Genomic DNA, 17,545 nt, shown 5'->3' with positions numbered 1-17,545 from the left:
CCGCCCCGGCCACCGGCGACCTCGCCGCCGGCCGCCGCCGTCTTCGACCCCGCCGTTCCGAGCCGCCGGTGAACAGTGCCGCCGCCGCCTCGGGAGGCGCGCCCAGATCTGGATCGGGGTTGCTACAGTAAACCCTAATCCGGGTAGTTTTTTTCACTAAGTCCCAGAATTCTTGATCCATATGTCCATATTCGCGGATCCGTAACTTTGCATCCGTAGCTCCGATTCATGCATATAGCATATTAAAATGTTCACCTCGATGAGTATATCATTTCATTCCATTGCATCATTTTCATTTGAGCTCATCTTGATGCCCGAAATGCTGTTAGAAGGAGGCTTCGTGAGTTAATTGTCAGATCTGCTAGTTCATCTTAGACTTTTGTCATTTTTGCCATGATTATTGTGTGCATGATATGCCTGTGAGTCCTTCATATGTTTTGTTAAGCATTTTGTCAGCTATCCAGAGGTGCAACCCATGTATTTTTAGTATGTGTATGATGACTTGTGCAAGCTTGCAAAGTGAGGCACCCGGTAATCTGTTTTCAGGGACTTAGTAGTTTTCACTAAGTCTGGGATTGTTTAGTTCATGATGCCATATGTTCTTGTTGTTTCCTAGTGATCCGTGCCTCTTTTGAGGATGATCAGTAAAGGAGTTTTATTAATCTTGTTATGCTATATCCATCCATGTCTTTGTTTGCAATTATGGAGCATCCTAGCTTGAGTCAATCGAGCTCTACTTTTGCTTCGTGGTGAATCTGGGAAGATCGTCAACTTGTTTGCGATTTTGCCGATATTATTGTAGTGGATCCGTGCATACTATGACATTGTTATTGCCATGTCTAGCTTGTATTTTGTGCCTTATTAATGTATGTATGCTTGTCTTGCCATGACTTGCACCGTGGTGAGTGCATCGAGCTCGTTAACATGCCTTCGTGAGTTATGTTTCAGCATGTCCCAGTTTTCACTAAGTCTGAAAACTGATTATGTTTTTGCTATGTTCGTGTGCTTGTTAGTATATTTTGTGATCCCTTTTGGCTCAAGGTCACTTAGGGACTTCTGTTAAGCTTGTTGAGTAGCTCCATGCCATGTCTTTCTTTGTCATGTTCAGGTCCTGTAGCATGTTGTTTTGTTGCTCCGAAGAGGGCTATATGATCTGAAATTCCAGACAAGTGTTAATTTCACCAAGTCTGAGATCTGTTTACCATTTGCGTTTTTGCCAAGCTTGTTTGAACTTGTTAATGGATGATTTGGCCGTAGCTCAGTGCTCGACTTTTGTTAAGCATCTTGTGTGCATCCCTGCCATGTATTTTGTTGTCATGTTTGGGTGCTGTAGCATGTTCATCTCATTGCATTTAGATGCCTACTTGCTGTAAATCGCAGACCGGTGTCATTCTTAAAACGCTCGCCATTTCCAAAACGTAACTCCGATTCCGGCGTTCTTTATATCGTTTTCAAGCGATTTCATCTCATCTTTCCAGTGGCACCCTTGGAATTCCAAGTTGAGGCCAGGTTCATGCATTTCCTGTCATATCTTGTATTTTGCATCCCGCATCGCATCCCGCATAGCATATCATCATTTCATCATATTGCTTGGTCTTGCACGTGGTTGATTGTGTCCTTGTTGCTTGTTTGTCTTGTTTGGGTAGAGCCGGGAGACGAGTTCGCTACCGAGGAGCCCGTTGAGTTTGCTTTTGAGGATCCAGTCAACTCTAACAACTGTGCAGGCAAGATGATCATACCCTCGAAATCACTACTATCTTTGCTATGCTAGTTTGCTCGCTCTTTGCTACGCCAATGCTATGATGCCTACCATTTGCTTGTCATCCTCCCAATTGCCATGTCAAACCTCTAACCCACCTTGTCCTAGCAAACCGTTGATTGGCTATGTTACCGCTTTGCTCAGCCCCTCTTATAGCATTGCTAGTTGCAGGTGAAGATTGGAGGCCGTTCCTTGTTGGAACATTTATTTACTTGTTGGGATATCATTATATTGCTATGTTATCTTAATGCATCTATATACTTGGTAAAGGGTGGAAGGCTCGGCCTCTCGCCTAGTGTTTTGTTCCACTCTTGCCGCCCTAGTTTCCGTCATATCGGTGTTATGTTCCCGGATTTTGCGTTCCTTATGCGGTTGGGTTATAATGGGAACCCCTTGATATTTCGCCTTGATTAAAGCTTTTCCAGCAATGCCCAACCTTGGTTTTACCATTTGCCACCTAGCCTTTTCTTTCTCTTGGGTTCTGCAGACTCAAGGGTCATCTTATTTTACCCCCCCCCCCCCGGGCCAGTGCTCCTCTGAGTGTTGGTCCACCTGTCAGCTACCGGTGGCCACCAGGGGCAACTCTGGGCTGGCCTACCCATACCTAGGACAATCTGAGTGTGCCCTGAGAAAGAGATATGTGCAGCTCCTATCGGGATTTGTCGGCACATTCGGGCGGTGTTGCTGGTCTTGTTTTAACCTGTCGAAGTGTCTTGAGTTACCGAGATACCGAGTCTGATCGGAACATCTTGGGAGGAGGTCTATTCCTTCGTTGACCGCGAGAGCTTGTCATGGGCTAAGTTGGGACTCCCCTGCAGGGATTGAACGTTCGAAAGCCGTGCCCGCGGTTATGGGCAGATGGGAATTTGTTAATGTCCGGTTGTAGATAACTTGAACCTTAATTAATTAAAATGAATCAACTGAGTGTGTTACCGTGATGGCCTCTTCTCGGCGGAGTCCGGGAAGTGGACACGGTGTTGGAGTAATGTTTGCGCAGGTTGCTCTCTAGTTTCTCGCTCGCGCTTTGCCTCCTCTTCTCGCTCTCCTTTGCGAATAAGTTAGCCACCATACTTGCTAGTTGCTTGCTGCAGCTCCACTCATATTTTTACCTTGCCTTACCTATAAGCTCATATAGTCTTGATCGCGAGGGTGCGAGATTGCTAAGTCCCTGTGGCTCACAGATTACCATTACACCAGATGCAGGGCCTGATGATTCCGCTCCAGGAGACGCGTATGAGCTCAAGTGGGAGTTCGACGAAGACTCTCAACGATACTACGTTTCCTTCCCCGATGATCAGTAGTGGTGCCTAGTTGGGGGTGATTGGGACCGTGTCGCATGTTGGGTTCTCTTTTATTTTGGCGTCGTAGTCGGGCCATGAGTGTTTTGGATGATGTAATGTTATTTATGTACTTGATTGACATGGCGAGTGTAAGCCAACTATGTTATCTCCCCTTTTATTATTATTACATGGGATGTTGTGAAGATTGCCTAACTTGCGACATATGCCTTCAATGCGATTATGTCTCTAAGTCGTGCCTCGACACGTGGGAGCTATAGTCACATCGAGGGTGTTACAGTTGGTTTTCCCTTGAAGAGGAAAGGGTGATGCAGCAAAGTAGCGTAAGTATTTCCCTCAGTTTTGAGAACCAAGGTATCAATCCAGTAGGAGACTACACGCAAATCGCCTAGTACCTGCACAAGCAAATAAGAACCTTGCAACCAACGCGATGAAGGGGTTGTCAATCCCTTCACGGCCACTTGAAAATGTGAGATCTGGTAAATATAATAAGATAAATATTTTTGGTATTTTTATTGTATAGATTGGAAAATAAAGATTGCAAAATAAACGACGACACAAATAGCTAGTTGACAGGGAAATAATATGATATAAAGTAGACCCGGGGGCCATAGCTTTCACTAGTGGCTTCTCTCAAGATAGCATATCTTACGATGGGTGTTAATCACATATTGATCACATATCGATGTGAACTATGGGTGTTAATCACATGGTGATGTGAACTATTGATGTTAAATCACTTGGCGATGTGAACTAGATTATTGACTCTAGTGCAAGTGGGAGACTGAAGGAAATATGCCCTAGAGGCAATAATAAAGTTATTATTTATTTCCTTATATCATGATAAATGTTTATTATTCATGCTAGAATTGTATTAACCGGAAACATAATACTTGTGTGAATACATAGACAAACAAAGTGTCACTAGTATGCCTCTACTTTACTAGCTCGTTAATCGAAGATGGTTATGTTTCCTAACCATAAACAAAAGAGTTGTTATTTGATTAATGGGATCACATCATTAGGAGAATGATGTGATTGACATAACCCATTCCATTAGCTTAGCACCCGATCATTTAGTATGTTGCTATTGCTTTCTTCATGACTTATACATGTTCCTATGACTATGAGATTATGCAACTCCTGTTTGCCGGAGGAACACTTTGTGTGCTACCAAACGTCACAACGTAACTGGGTGATTATAAAGGAGCTCTACAGGTGTCTCCAAAGGTACATGTTGGGTTGGCGTATTTCGAGATTAGGATTTGTCACTCCGATTGTCGGAGAGGTATCTCTGGGCCCTCTCGGTAATGCACATCACATAAGCCTTGCAAGCATTGCAACTAATGAGTTAGTTGTGAGATGATGTATTACGGAACGAGTAAAGAGACTTGCCGGTAACGAGATTGAACTAGGTATTAAGATACCGACGATCGAATCTCGGGCAAGTAACATACCGATGACAAAGGGAACAACGTATGTTGTTATGCGGTCTGACCGATAAAGATCTTCGTAGAATATGTGGGAGCCAATATGAGCATCCAGGTTCCGCTATTGGTTATTGACTGGAGACGTGTCTCGGTCATGTCTACATTGTTCTTGAACCCGTAGGGTCCGCACGCTAAAGGTTTCAATGACAGTTATATTATGAGTTTATGAGTTTTGATGTACCGAAGGAGTTAGGAGTCCCGGATGAGATCGGGTACATGACGAGGAGTCTCGAAATGGTCGAGACGTAAAGATCGATATATTGGACGACTATATTCGGACATCAGAAAGGTTCCGAGTGATTCGGGTATTTTTTGGAGTACCGGAGAGTTACGGGAATACGTATTGGGCCTTATTGGGCCATACGGGAAAGAAGGAAAAGGGCCTCAAGGGTGGCCGCACCCCTCCCCTTGGTCTGGTCCGAATTGGACTAGGGAAGGGGGGCGCCCCCTTCCTTCCTTCTCCTTTTCCCTTCCTCTTTTCCTATTCCATATGGGAGGTGGAATCCTACTAGGACTAGGGAGTCCTAGTAGGACTCCACACTTGGCGCGCCCCCTCCTAGGGCCGGCCTCCTCCTCCCTTGCTCCTTTATATACGGGGGCAAGGGGGCACCTCTAGACACAAGTTGATCCACGTGATCATATTCTTAGACGTGTGCGGTGCCCCCTTCCACCATAATCCTCGATAATATTGTAGCGGTGCTTAGGCGAAGCCCTGCGACGGTAGAACATGAAGAACGTCACCACGCCGTCATGCTGACGGAACTCTTCCCCGACACTTTGCTTGATCGGAGTCCGGGGATCGTCATCGAGCTGAACGTGTGCTAAAACTCAGAGGTGCCGTAGTTTCGGTGCTTGATCGGTCGGGCCGTGAAGACGTACGACTACATCAACCGCGTTGTGCTAACGCTTTCGCTGTCGGTCTACAAGGGCACGTAGATCACACTCTCCCCTCTCGTTGCTATGCATCACCATGATCTTGCGTGTGCGTGGAAATTTTTTGAAATTACTACGTTCACCAACACTGGCATCCGAGCCTAGGTTTTATATATTGATGTTATATGCACGAGTAGAACACAAGTGAGTTATGGGCGATATAAGTCATACTGCTTACCAGCATGTCATACTTTGGTTCGGCGGTATTGTTGGACGAAGCGGCCCGGACCGACATTACGCGTACGCTTACGCGAGACCGGTTCTCCCGACGTGCTTTGCACAAAGGTGGCTAGCGGGTGACAGTTTCTCCAACTTTAGTTGAACCGAGTGTGGCTACGCCCGGTCCTTGCGAAGGTTAAAACAGCACCAACTTGACAAACTATCGTTGTGGTTTTGATGCGTAGGTAAGATTGGTTCTTGCTTAAGCCCGTAGAAGCCACGTAAAACTTGCAACAACAAAGTAGAGGACGTCTAACTTGTTTTTGCAGGGCATGTTGTGATGTGATATGGTCAAGGCATGATGCTAAATTTTATTGTATGAGATGATCATGTTTTGTAACCGAGTTATCGGCAACTGGCAGGAGCCATATGGTTGTCGCTTTATTGTATGCAATGCAATCGCGCTGTATTGCTTTACTTTATCACTAAGCGGTAGCGATGGTCGTGGAAGCATAAGATTGGCGAGACGACAATGATGCTACGATGGAGATCAAGGTGTCGCGCTGGTGACGATGGTGATCATGACGGTGCTTCGAAGATGGAGAGCACAAGCACAAGATGATGGTGGCCATATCATATCACTTATATTGATTGCATGTGATGTTTATCTTTTATGCATCTTATCTTGCTTTGATTGACGGTAGCATTATAAGATGATCTCTCACTAATTATCAAGAAGTGTTCACCCTGAGTATGCACCGTTGCGAAAGTTCTTTGTGCTGAGACACCACGTGATGATCGGGTGTGATAGGCTCTACGTTCAAATACAACGGGTGCAAAACAGTTGCACATGCAGAATACTCAGGTTATACTTGACGAGCCAAGCATATATAGATATGGCCTCGGAACACGGAGACCGAAAGGTCGAGCGTGAATCATATAGCAGATATGATCAACATAGCGATGTTCACCAATGAAACTACTCCATCTCACGTGATGATCGGACATGGTTTAGTTGATTTGGATCACGCAATCACTTAGAGGATTAGAGGGATGTCTATCTAAGTGGGAGTTCTTAAGTAATATGATTAATTGAACTTAAATTTACCATGAACTTAGTCCTGGTAGTATTTTGCAAATTATGTTGTAGATCAATAGCTCGCGTTGTTGCTTCCCTGTGTTTATTTTGATATGTTCCTAGAGAAAATTGTGTCGAAAGATGTTAGTAGCAATGATGCGGATTGGATCCGTGATCTGAGGTTTATCCTCATTGCTGCACAGAAGAATTATGTCCTTGATGCACCGCTAGGTGACGGACCTATTGCAGGAGCAGATGCAGACGTTATGAACATTTGGCTAGCTCAATATGATGACTACTTGATAGTTTAGTGCACCATGCTTAATGGCTTAGAATCGGGACTTCAAAGACGTTTTGAACATCATGAAGCATATGAGATGTTCCAGGAGTTGAAGTTAATATTTCAAGCAAATACCCGAGTTGAGAGATATGAAGTCTCCAACAAGTTCTATAGCTAAAAGATGGAGGAGAATGGCTCAACTAGTGAGCATGTGCTCAGATTGTCAGAGTACTACAATCGTTGAATCAAGTGGGAGTTAATCTTCCAGATAAGATAGTGATTGACAGAATTCTCTAGTCACCATCACCAAGTTAGTAGAACTTCGTGATGAACTATGATATGCAAGGGATAACGGAAACGATTCCCAAGCTCTTCGTAATGCGGAAATTGACGAAGGTAGAAATCCAGAAAAACATCAAGTGTTGATGGTAGACAAGACCACTAGTTTTAAGAAAAGGGCAGAGGGAAGAAGGGGAACTTCAAGAAGAACAGCAAGCAAGTTGCTGCTCAAGTGAAAAAGCCCAAGTCTGGTCCTAAGCCTGAGACTAAGTGTTTCTACTACAAAGGGACTGGTCACTGGAAGCGGAACTACCCCAAGTGATTGGCAGATAAGAAGGATGGCAAAGTGAACATAAGTATATTTGATATACATGTTATTGATGTGTACTTTACTAGTGTTTATAGCAACCCCTTAGTATTTGATACTAGTTCAGTTGCTAAGATTAGTAACTCGAAACGGGAGTTGCAGAATAAACAGAGACTAGTTAAGGGTGAAGTGACGATGTGTGTTGGAAGTGGTTCCAACATTGATTAGATCATCATCACACACTCCCTATACTTTCGGGATTAGTGTTGAACCTGAATAAGTGTTATTTGGTGTTTGCGTTGAGCATGAATATGATTTGATCATGTTTATTGTAATACGGTTATTCATTTAAGTAAGAGAATAAATTGTTGTTCTGTTTACATGAATAAAACCGTATATGGTTACACACCCAATGAAAATAGTTCATTGGATCTCGATCGTAGTGATACACATAATCATAATATTGAAACCAAAAGATGCAAAGTTAATAATGATAGTGCAACTTATTTGTGGCACTGCCGTTTAGGTCATATTGGTGTAAAGCGCATGAAGAAACTCCATGCTGATGGGTTTTTGGAATCACTTGATTATGAATCAGTTGATGCTTGTGAACCATGCCTCATGGGCAAGATGACTAAAACGCCGTTCTCCGGAACTATGGAGCGAGCAACTGACTTATTGGAAATAATACATACTGATGTATGAGATCCGATGAGTGTTAAGGCTCGCGGCGGGTATCATTATTTTCTGACCTTCACAGATGATTTGAGCAGATATGGGTATATCTACTTAATGAAACACAAGTCTGAAATATTTGAAAAGTTCAAAGAATTTCAGAGTGAAGTGGGGAATCATCGTAACAAGAAAATAAAAGTTTCTACGATATGATCGCAGAGGTAAAATATTTGAGTTACGAGTTTGGCCTTCAGTTAAAACAATGTGAAATAGTTTTACTACTCACGCCACCTGGAACACCACAGCATAATGGTGTGTCCGAACATTATAACCGTACTTTATTAGATATGGTGCGATCTATGATATCTCTTATCGATCTACCACTATCGTTTTGGGGTTATGCATTAAAGACAGCTGCATTCACGTTTAAAAGGGCACCATCTAAGTCCGTTGAGACGACACAATCTGAACTGTGGTTTGGCAAGAAACCAAAGTTGTCGTTTCTTAAAGTTTGGGATTGTGATGCTTATATGAAAAAGTTTCATCCTGATAATCTCAAACCCAAATCGGAGAAATATGTCTTCATAGGATACCCAAAGGAGACTGTTGGGTACACCTTCTATCACAAATCCGAAGGCAAGACTTTTGTTGCTAAATTCGGAGTTTTTCTAGAGAAGGAGTTTCTCTCGAAAGAAGTGAGTGGGAGGAAAGTAGAACTTGATGAGGTAACTGTACCTGCTCCCTTATTGGAAAGTAGTTCATCACAGAAATCTGTTCCTGTGACTACTACACCAATTAGTGAGGAAGCTAATGATGATGATCATGTAACTTCAGATCAAGTTACTACCGAATCTCATAGGTAAACCAGAGTGAGATCCGCACCAGAGTGGTATAGTAATCCTGTTCTGGAAGTCATGTTACTAGACCATGACGAACTTGCGAACTATGAGGAAGCGATGATGAGCCCAGATTCCGCGAAATGGTTTGAGGCCATCAAATCTGAGATATGATCCATGTATGAGAACAAAGTATGGACTTTGATGGATTTGCCCGATGATCGGCAAGCCATAGAAAATAAGTGGATCTTCAAGAGGAAGACGGACGCTGATAGTAGTGTTACTATCTACAAAGCTAGAATTGTCGCAAAAGGTTTTCGACAAGTTCAAGGTGTTGACTACGATGAGATTTTCTCACTCGTATATATGCTTAAGTCTGTCCGAATCATGTTAGCAATTGCCGCATTTTATGAAATCTGGCAAATGGATAAACAAAACTGCATTCCTTAATGGATTTCTTAAAGAAGAGTTGTATATGATGCAACTAGAAGGTTTTGTCAATCCTAAAGGTGTTAACAAAATATGCAAGCTCCAACGATCCATCTATGGACTGGTGCAAGCATCTCAGAGTTGGAATATATGCTTTGATAAGTTGATCAAAGCATATAGTTTTGTACAGACTTACGGTGAAGCCTGTATTTACAAGAAAGTGAGTGGGAGCACTACAGCATTTCTGATAAGTATATGTGAACAACATATTGTTGATCGGAAATAATGTATAATTTTCTGGAAAGCATAAAGGAATATTTGAAAGGAGTTTTTCAAAGAAAGACCTCGGTAAAGCTGCTTACATATTGAGCATCAAGATCTATAGAGATGGATCAAGACGCTTGATAAATTTTTTCAATGAGTACATACCTTGACAAGATTTTGAAGTAGTTCAAAATGGAACAGTCAAAGAAAGAGTTCTTGCCTATGTTGCAAGGTGTGAAATTGAGTAAGACTCAAAGCCCGACCACAGCAGAAGATAGAAATAGAATGAAAGTCATTCCCTATGCCTCAGCCATAGGTTCTATAAAGTATGCCATGCTGTGTACCAGATCTATTGTATACCCTACACTGTGTTAAGCAAGGGAGTACAATAGTGATCTAAGAGTATATCACTAGACAGCTGTCAAAATTATCCTTAGTGGAATAAGGAAATATTTCTCAATTATGGAGGTGACAAAAAGGTTCGTCGTAAAAAGTTACGTCGATGCAAGTTTTGACACAGATCTGGATGACTCTAAGTCTCGATCTAGATACATATTAAAAGTGGGAGCAATAAGCTAGAGTAGCTCCGTGCAGAGCATTGTTGACATAGAAATTCGCAAAATACTTACGGATCTGAATGTGACAGACCCGTTGACTAAAATTATCTCACAAGCAAAAATCACACCTTAGTACTCTTTGGGTGTTAGTCACATAGCGATGTGAACTAGATTACTGACTCTAGTAAACCCTTTGGGTGTTGATCACATATCGATGTGAACTATGGGTGTTAATCACATGGTGATGTGAACTATTGATGTTAAATCACATGGCGATGTGAACTAGATTATTGACTCTAGTGCAAGTGGGAGACTGAAGGAAATATGCCCTAGAGGCAATAATAAAGTTATTATTTATTTCCTTATATCATGATAAATGTTTATTATTCATGCTAGAATTGTATTAACCGGAAACATAATACTTATGTGAATACATAGACAAACAAAGTGTCACTAGTACGCCTATACTTGACTAGCTCGTTAATTGAAGATGGTTATGTTTCCTAACCATAAACAAAAGAGTTGTTATTTGATTAACGGGATCACATCATTAGGAGAATGATGTGATTGACATAACCCATTCCATTAGCTTAGCACCCGATCGTTTAGTATGTTGCTATTGCTTTCTTCATGACTTATACATGTTCCTATGACTATGAGATTATGCAACTCCCGTTTGCCGGAGGAACACTTTGTGTGCTACCAAACGTCACAACGTAATTGGGTGATTGTAAAGGAGCTCTACAGGTGTCTCCAAAGGTACATGTTGGGTTGGCGTATTTCGAGATTAGGATTTATCACTCCGATTGTCGGAGAGGTATCTCTGGGCCCTCTCGGTAATGCACATCACATAAGCCTTGCAAGCATTGCAACTAATGAGTTAGTTGTGAGATGATGTATTACGGAACGAGTAAAGAGACTTGCCGGTAACGAGATTGAACTAGGTATTAAGATACCGACGATCGAATCTCGGGCAAGTAACATACCGATGACAAAGGGAACAACGTATGTTGTTATGCAGTCTGACCGATAAAGATCTTCGTAGAATATGTGGGAGCCAATATGAGCATCCAGGTTCCGCTATTGGTTATTGACTGGAGACGTGTCTCGGTCATGTCTACATTGTTCTTGAACCCGTAGGGTCCGCACGCTTAAGGTTTCAATGACAATTATATTAAGAGTTTATGAGTTTTGATGTACCGAAGGAGTTAGGAGTCCCGGATGAGATCGGGTACATGACGAGGAGTCTCGAAATGGTCGAGACGTAAAGATCGATATATTGGACGACTATATTCGGACATCAGAAAGGTTCCGAGTGATTCGGGTATTTTTTGGAGTACCGAAGAGTTACGGGAATACGTATTGGGCCTTATTGGGCCATACGGGAAAGAAGGAAAAGGGCCTCAAGGGTGGCCGCACCCCTCCCCTTGGTCTGGTCCGAATTGGACTAGGGAAGGGGGGCGCCCCTTTCCTCCCTTCTCCTTTTCCCTTCCTCTTTTCCTATTCCATATGGGAGGTGGAATCCTACTAGGACTAGGGAGTCCTAGTAGGACTCCACACTTGGCGCGCCCCCTCCTAGGGCCGGCCTCCTCCTCCCTTGCTCCTTTATATACGGGGGCAAGGGGGCACCTCTAGACACAAGTTGATCCACGTGATCATATTCTTAGACGTGTGCGGTGCCCCCTTCCACCATAATCCTCGATAATATTGTAGCGGTGCTTAGGCGAAGCCCTGCGACGGTAGAACATGAAGAACGTCACCACGCCGTCATGCTGACGGAACTCTTCCCCGACACTTTGCTGGATCGGAGTCCGGGGATCGTCATCGAGCTGAACGTGTGCTAAAACTCAGAGGTGCCGTAGTTTCGGTGCTTGATCGGTCGGGCCGTGAAGACGTACGACTACATCAACCACGTTGTGCTAACGCTTCCGCTGTCGGTCTACAAGGGCACATAGATCACACTCTCCCCTCTCGTTGCTATGCATCACCATGATCTTGCGTGTGCATGGAATTTTTTTGAAATTACTACGTTCACCAACACTGGCATCCGAGCCTAGGTTTTATATATTGATGTTATATGCACGAGTAGAACACAAGTGAGTTATGGGTGATATAAGTCATACTGCTTACCAGCATGTCATACTTTGGTTCGGCAGTATTGTTGGACGAAGCGGCCCGGACCGACATTACGCGTACGCTTACGCGAGACCGGTTCTCCCGACGTGCTTTGCACAAAGGTGGCTAGCGGGTGACAGTTTCTCCAACTTTAGTTGAACCGAGTGTGGCTACGCCCGGTCCTTGCGAAGGTTAAAACAGCACCAACTTGACAAACTATCGTTGTGGTTTTGATGCGTAGGTAAGATTGATTCTTGCTTAAGCCCGTAGAAGCCACGTAAAACTTGCAACAACAAAGTAGAGGACGTCTAACTTGTTTTTGCAGGGCATGTTGTGATGTGATATGGTCAAGACATGATGCTAAATTTTATTGTATGAGATGATCATGTTTTGTAACCGAGTTATCGGCAACTGGCAGGAGCCATATGGTTGTCGCTTTATTGTATGCAATGCAATCGCGCTGTAATGCTTTACTTTATCACTAAGCGGTAGCGATGGTCGTGGAAGCATAAGATTGGCGAGACGACAATGATGCTACGATGGAGATCAAGGTGTCGCGCTGGTGACGATGGTGATCATGACGGTGCTTCGAAGATGGAGAGCACAAGCACAAGATGATGGTAGCCATATCATATCACTTATATTGATTGCATGTGATGTTTATCTTTTATGCATCTTATCTTGCTTTGATTGACGGTAGCATTATAAGATGATCTCTCACTAATTATCAAGAAGTGTTCACCCTGAGTATGCACCGTTGCGAAAGTTCTCGAACCCGTAGGGTCCGCACGCTTAAGGTTTCAATGACAGTTATATTATGAGTTTATGAGTTTTGATGTACCGAAGGAGTTCGGAGTCCCCCATGAGATCGGGTAGATGACGAGGAGTCTCGAAATGGTCGAGACGTAAAGATCGATATATTGGACGACTATATTCGGACATCGGAAAGGTTCCGAGTGATTCGGGTATTTTTTGGAGTACCGGAGAGTTACGGGAATACGTATTGGGCCTTATTGGGCCATACGGGAAAGAAGAAAAAGGGCCTCAAGGGTGGCCGCACCCCTCCCCTTGGTCTGGTCCGAATTGGACTAGGGAAGGGGGGCACCCCCTTCCTTCCTTCTCCTTTTCCCTTCCTCTTTTCCTATTCCATATGGGAGGTGGAATCCTACTAGGACTAGGGAGTCCTAGTAGGACTCCACACTTGGCGCGCCCCCTCCTAGGGCCGGCCTCCTCCTCCCTTGCTCCTTTATATACGGGGGCAAGGGGGCACCTCTAGACACAAGTTGATCCATGTGATCATATTCTTAGCCGTGTGCGGTGCCCCCTTCCACCATAATCCTCGATAATATTGTAGCGGTGCTTAGGCGAAGCCCTGCGACGGTAGAACATCAAGATCGTCACCACGCCGTCATGCTGACGGAACTCTTCCCCGACACTTTGCTGGATCGGAGTCCGGGGATCGTCATCGAGCTGAACGTGTGCTAAAACTCGGAGGTGCCGTAGTTTCGGTGCTTGATCGGTCGGGCCGTGAAGACGTACGACTACATCAACCGCGTTGTGCTAACGCTTCCGCTCTCGGTCTACAAGGGTACATAGATCACACTCTCCCCTCTCGTTGCTATGCATCACTATGATCTTGCGTGTGCGTAGGATTTTTTTTGAAATTACTACGTTCACCAACACTATGGACCCAAAGGTCTGTGGTAAACTACTCACACATCATCGGAGAGGCTATGGTGTTGATGTAGAAGCCCTTCGTGATCGAATCCCCCTCCAGCAGATCGTCGAAAAAGGTCCCCAGATGGGATCTCATGGGTACAAAAGGTTGTGGCGGTGGAAAAGTGGTTTCGTGGCTCCCTCGATGTTTTCAGGGTATGAGAGTATATATGGGCGAAAGTAGTAGGTCGGTGGAGCTATAAGGGGCCCACGAGGGTGGGGGGCGCGCCGCCCTACCTCGTTGCTTCCTTGACCTCCACTCCAAGTCTCCTGGATTGCGTTTGTTCCAAAAAAAAGATCCTCGCAAAGGTTTCATTCCGTTTGGATTCCTTTCGATATTCCTTTTCTGTGAAACACTGAAATATGCAAAAAATAACAATTTGCATTGGGCCTTTGGTTAATTGTTAGTCCCAAAAATAATATAAAAGTGCATAAAAAAGCCCATTAAACATCCAAAATAGATAATATAATAGCATGGAACAATCAAAAATTATAGATACGTTGGAGACGTATCAAGCATCCCCAAGCTTAATTCCTGCTCGTCCTCGAGTAGGTAAATGATAAAAACATAATTTTTGATGTGGAATGCTACCTAACATAATTTTCAATGTAATTTTCTTTATTGAGGCATGAATATTCAGATCCGAAAGATTCAAGACAAAAGTTTAATATTGACATAAAAATAATAATACTTCAAGCATGCTAACCAAGCAATTATGTCTGATCAAAATAACATAGCCAAAGAAAGCTTATCCCTATAAATCATATAGTTTGGCCATGCTTCATTTTCATCACACAAAATGCTCCCATCATGCACAACCCTGATGACAAGCCAAGCAATTGTTTCGTACTTAGCCTTTTCAAACTTTTTCAATTTTCACGCAATATATGAGTGTGAGCCATGAACATAGCACTATGGGTGGAATAGAATATGATTATGGAGATTGTGTGAGAAGACAAAAAGGGAGAAAGTCTCACATTGACGCGGCTAATCAATGGGCTATGGAGATGCCCATCAATTGATGTCAATGCAAGGAGTAGGTATTGCCATGCAACGGATGCACTAGAGCTGTAAATATATGAAAGCTGAACAAAAGAAACTAAGTTGGTGTGCATCCAACTTGCTTGCTCACGAAGGCCTAGGGCATTTTGAGGAAGCCCGTCATTGGAATATACAAGCCAAGTTCTATAATGAAAAAATCCCACTAGTATATGAAAGTCACAAAATAGAAGACTCTCAATCATGAAGATCATGGTGCTACTTTGAAGCACAAGTGTGGAAAAAGGATAGTAACATTGCCCCTTATCTCTTTTTCTCTCATTTTTAATGGCCTCTTCTCTTTTTTTATGGCCTCACTTTTTTCCGTCCGGAGCCTCATCCCGACTTGTGGGGGAATCATAGTCTCCATCATCCTTTCCTCACATGGGACAATGCTCTACTAATGAAAGTCATCACACTTTTATTTACTTACAACTCGAGAATTACAACTCGAGAATTACAACTCGATACTTAGAACAAATTATGACTCTATATGAATGCCTTCGGCGGTGTACCGGGATATGCGATGAATCAAGAGTGACATGTATGAAGGAATTATGAAGGTGGCTTTGCCACAAATATGATGTCAACTACATGATCATGCAAAGCACTATGACAATGATGGAGCGTGTCATAATAAACAGAACGGTGGAAAGTTGCATGGCAATATATCTCGGAATGACTATGAAAATGCCATAATAGATAGGTATGGTGGCTGTTTTGAGGAAGATATAAGGAGGTTTATGTGTGATAGAGCGTATCTTATCACGGGGTTTGGATGCACCGGCGAATTTTGCACCAACTCTCGAGGTGAGAAAGGGCAATGCACGGTACCAAAGAGGCTAGCAATGATGGAAGGGTGAGAGTGTGTATAATCCATGTACTCAACATTAGTCATAAAGAACTCACATACTTATTGCAAAAATCTACAAGTCATAAAAACCAAGCACTACGCGCATGCTCCTAGGGGGATAGATTGGTAGGAAAAGACCATCGCTCGTCCCCGACCGCCACTCATGAGGAAAGCAATCAAAGAACACCTCATGCTCCAAATTTGTCACACAATGTTTACCATACGTGCATGCTACGGGACTTGCCAACTTCAACACAAGTATTTCTCAATTCCATAATTACTCAACTAGCACAACTCTAATATTACCACCTTCATATCTCAAAACAATCATCAAGTATCAAACTTCTCATAGTATTCAATGCACTCTATATGAAAGTTTTTATTATACCCATCTTGGATGCCTATCATATTAGGACCAATTTCTTAGCCAAAGCAAATTACCATGATGTTCTAAAAGTCTCTCAAAATAATATAAGTGAAGCATGAGAGATCAATAATTTCTATAAAATAAAATTACCGCCATGTTCTAAAAAGATATAAGTGAAGTACTAGAGCAAAATTATCTAGCTCAAAAGATATAAGTGTAGCACATCGAGTATTCTAATAAATTCCGATTCATGTGTGTCTCTCCAAAAGGTGTGTACAGCAAGGATGATTATGGTAAACTAAAAAGCAAAGACTCAAATCATACAAGATGCTCCAAGCAAAACACATATCATGTGGTGAATAAAAATATAGCCTCAAGTAAAGTTACCGATAGATGAAGACGAAAGAGGGGATGCCTTCCGGGGCATCCCCAATCTTAGGCTTTTGGTTGTACTTGAATTTTACCTTGGGGTGCCTTTGGAATCCCCAAGCTTAGGCTCTTGCCACTCCTTGTTCCAAAATCCATCAAATCTTTACCCAAAAACTTGAAAACTTCACAACACAAAACTCAACAGAAAATCTCATGAGCTCTGTTAGTATAAGAAAACAAACCACCACTTTAATGTACTGTAATGAACTCATTCTTTATTTATATTGGTGTTAAACCTACTATATTCCAACTTCTCCATGGTTCATACCCCCCGATACTAGCCATAGTTTCATCAAAATAAGCAAACAACACACGAAAAACAGAATCTATCAAAAATAGAACAGTCTATAGTAATCTGTAGGTTTTGAATACTTATGTAACTCCAAAAATCCTGAGAAATTAGGACATCCTAAATAATTTGTATATTGATCTAATGCAGTTGTAATTGGTATTTTATCGCTCTCTGGTAAAAAATGAAAATTATTCTCGTGAGCGCATACTTTCTGTTTTTTCAGCAATATCAAACAACAATCATCCAAGAAGATCCTAAAGGCTTTACTTGGCACAAACACTAACTAAAACATAAAAGACACAATCATAACACACGATAGATGATTTATTTGTTACTAAACGGGAACAAAAAAGCAAGGAACAAAAAAAAATTGGGTTGCCTCCCAACAAG

The sequence above is a fragment of the Triticum dicoccoides genome, chromosome 5A (assembly GCF_002162155.2).
Source record: "Triticum dicoccoides isolate Atlit2015 ecotype Zavitan chromosome 5A, WEW_v2.0, whole genome shotgun sequence".
Taxonomy (NCBI): Eukaryota; Viridiplantae; Streptophyta; class Magnoliopsida; order Poales; family Poaceae; genus Triticum; species Triticum dicoccoides.
This window is presented reverse-complemented; position numbering follows the sequence as displayed.